Below are 3,504 nucleotides of genomic sequence, written 5' to 3' on the forward strand. Positions count from 1 at the left end.
CTAACTGAGATAGCAAGCTGGCGCCGAGTCCCCAGGGCCAGGAGGATGTAACCCAGACAGGAGGACAGCACATGCGGAAGGATCTAAAGGGACACAGAGGGCAGAATTTGTAACAGATTCTGAATGAAAGGCTCATTTCCTCTAAGAAGCCCTTTTGGATTTTCTTCTTAGACAATAAATGGCTTCTTTAAAGGTTAAAAAAAGAAAACGTCTTTTTCCCTTTTTCTTCCTTCTCATGCCCTTTATCATTGGTAGAGCCTGGTGCACTAGAAGCTCTGTCCTGGACTCCTCTTTAGAGCGGTGCTGTCTAACATAGGAGCCACTAGCCACATGGGGCTAGTTAGATTTGAATTGATTAAGTAAAAATAAATAAAATTTAAAATTCAGTTCTGCAGTCACACTGGCCACATTTCAGGGGCTCACTAGCTACCTATGCCAACTCAGATACATAATACTTGGGTTTTTTTTTTTAAATAATAAATTTATTTTTTATTGGTGTTCAATTTGCCAACATACAGAATAACACCCAGTGCTCATCCCGTCAAGGATACACAACACTTGTATCGTCAGAGGAAAGATGTACTGAGAGTGGCATTTGAAGGCCTACTCCTGGCTCTTCTTTGGGGAAAAGAGGCGAGGGCTCTGTGGGGCCCAAGGAGTATGCTCAGCTGGAGCTGAGAACCCAAGTTTCAGAACTGTGTCAGGAACCAGTAGCCCAGAATGGTCTGCGTGGACAGCTCCAAGTCTACCAGCAAGGCCTCGTCCATGGATCTGTCTTCCTGAGAATGGACTCCGCGGCTGGTGTCCTACTTTTGTGTCCAACAACTGCCGAAAGGACACCTTTACATGGAAGGGGTAGACCTGTCGTCTGGTGTTTTCACACCCAAGAACATGGGGACCCTCTTGATGTAAGAAAAAGAGCCGGGGGCAAAAGGGAAGAGAGGTGGGCTGTGTGCCAAGAACCTAGATCTCTAATCTCGCCTTGAACCCCACGAATGTTAGAGGCAGGTCTTCTCATCCCCTCTACTTTGTGGTCAAATAGCAATTGCGTTTGTTTCCATTGCGTTAGCAAATTAGCACACACGTAAGTGGCTGAAACAACAAAAATTTATTATCGTACATTTCTGGAGGTCAGAGGTTTAAAATGGGTCTCCCTGTGCTAAAATCAAGGAGTGGCAGGGCTGCATTTCTTTCTAGAGATTCTATTGAAAAGAAGCCATTTTCTTTCCCCTTCTAGTTTCTATAGAAACTAAGTCTTTAGGGTTCTGCACCCAATTCCAGTATTTGTGGGGGTGGAGGCAAGGGAGGGGTTTCTCCAGCACCAAGCAATTCTCCGGACACCAGCAGGATGTCCCGTAATTCAGCTCAATTCTGACACTCTCTCTCCTAAGATAACATCACGTCCCACAGGTTAAGGGCTCAGTCCCCTAAGATCACCTGTCCCTACACTCCAGGCACCAGTCACCAGTCCAGCTTGTTTCCTGTGCTTCCGACCAACTGGTTACAAATGAGAGGTTCCAGCCACCCTGTCCCATTTAGGACAACCAGTTGCAAGCCCAGGTTACTACCTGTGCTAGTGAAACAGGTAGCACAGCCTGAGCAGAGAGTGCGAAGTGGGGGAGAGGTACGGAGATGTGAGGACGAGAGGGAAGAAATGAAATAATCATGATGACCGGCTTGGGGAAATGTGTTGGAACTCAGGATCCAGGCCCAGGAGGCTCCCATATTAGCAAATTTCTCATATTTTATGGACTGCGGGGTGAGTAGGTCTTATTCCGAGTTGAATAACAAGCAAGATGAAAATTTCATGTTTGTGTGGCCTAAGACCACCCGGTTTGTTGGGTTGCAAAATCGGTTTTCAAAGAAAACCTTCAGACAGCGGATTCTGAGCCCCATGAACCTGGTCACAAATCTCTCTACAGAGAAAGGAAGCACCGTGGACAAGAGCTCCATAAAGAGGAAGTGAGGTACCAAGTGCCCCCCACTTCCAAGCCCCCCCCCCCGCCCCTGGATTGATGGTAAATGTGAAAAGAAAAAAAGCCTTACGTGCGGGTCTCTGCGGGTCTCCGCAGCTGCATTTTGCTCTAATACCACCGCCGGATCCTTTGTGCATTTATCCCTTTCGCCTTCCGCTTTCTTTATTTCTCAGGTCAAGGTGAAGGCACGGCTGTGAGAATAGCTTTGATCTGCCCCGTGGTCCGGGACGCGTGGCAGGCCAGCTCTGCGCCGGGCTTTGAAGAAGGGCTGCACTTGCCTGGAAAAGAGGAACTCAGGAGAGAACATCTGCATGTACTGCTTTTTTTTTTTTCTTGCCCAGGGTTGTATCCCTTCCTTTTTTTCCCTCCTTCTTCATCCTGTGAAGCATGATTCACAGCTAAATGTGCCACTGAATGGAAACTTTGGGTTCCGAGGATCATTTTATGATTTCAAGGCTTAGAGACTCTTTCTTCGGGTTGAAAGGGACTGGGGAGGTGGCCACGCCCAGGCTCACTCTGCTCAAATGAGAGACTGGAAGAGTCAGCAAATGCAGGGCCAGAAATCTCGGCTCATTCGAGCCCCCTCGAGGGCCGCACGAAGGTTCCAGAAGGTTGCCTGTTCTTCACATCTCCGCGTGGGCCACCGCAAGCGAATCAGGCTTCACAGTTTCCCCACCAGACTCCTCAGCCCTCCACTGACATTTGCAAATAACATTAGGGAAAACATTCTTTTCCCCCTTGTTTTTGATGTCCGACGTTTAAAGTTTCTTTAAAGGTTGTATTCTAAAAAGGTTGAGTTCACGGTGAGTCAGTGTCTCAGACAGGCTGCAGGGCTATTTAAAAACTAGCCCCGTGACTTCTAATTCCTCCACCGCAAAAGGCCGAGGAGGACCCCAGAGACAACTGGCTGCCATAAAGAGAAAGTGGGGAAGTGGGGAAGGCCACGCGCGGCTCTCGGCTCCCTGCACCCTGTCCTTCCTGCAGGCCACCCGCTCTGGGCTTGCTGCCCGCCTCCTCCCCCGCTCCGGGGCCCTGTGTCCCCTGCCACTTTCCCTCGTGCTCCTCATCCTTGAATGTCTGCACGTCCCTGCCGACTTTATTCCGTCAGTCGTGCTTTCCATCTCGGATGTCCAGCTATGCCTCCTGCCCCCCGCCTTCCTTCCAACAACTGCAGCCGCCCCCCTGCAGCCGCTCGGCTGGATGCTGTGCCATCCCTCCTTCACCTCGTCCTTCTTTAGGTCTTCAAAGATGAGCGCTGCAGAGAGCTTCTCTCCCTTGACTGTTGCTCCATTCCTACTTTGCATTAATTCCGCGACTCCATAAAATCGGATCCCAGTCCCGACAGTCCCCTTGTATTTCCCCGCCAAGGGTACCAACCATCTCCTAATTGCAAAACCCAGTGGATACTTTGAGCTTCTCTCTCCCCCCGCCTCTCTCTCTTTTTCTGAGATTTTATTTATTTATCTGACAGAGAGAGAGAGAGAGAGAGAGAGAGAGAGATGAGAGCACAGCAGGGGGAGCAGCAGGC

General features: G+C 49.6%; 1 long non-coding RNA gene across 1 annotated transcript; it reads left to right on the forward strand.

Annotated features, from left to right (window-relative positions):
* Nucleotides 1–1,288: 1,288 nt before the first annotated feature.
* Nucleotides 1,289–2,766, forward strand: LOC140641017 (uncharacterized). The gene is made up of 2 exons (XR_012037589.1): nucleotides 1,289–1,759; nucleotides 2,150–2,766. It is a non-coding gene; the product is annotated as an uncharacterized lncRNA (long non-coding RNA).
* Nucleotides 2,767–3,504: the final 738 nt, after the last annotated feature.

Source organism: Canis lupus, chromosome 10 (assembly GCF_048164855.1).
Source record: "Canis lupus baileyi chromosome 10, mCanLup2.hap1, whole genome shotgun sequence".
Lineage (NCBI taxonomy): Eukaryota > Metazoa > Chordata > Mammalia > Carnivora > Canidae > Canis > Canis lupus.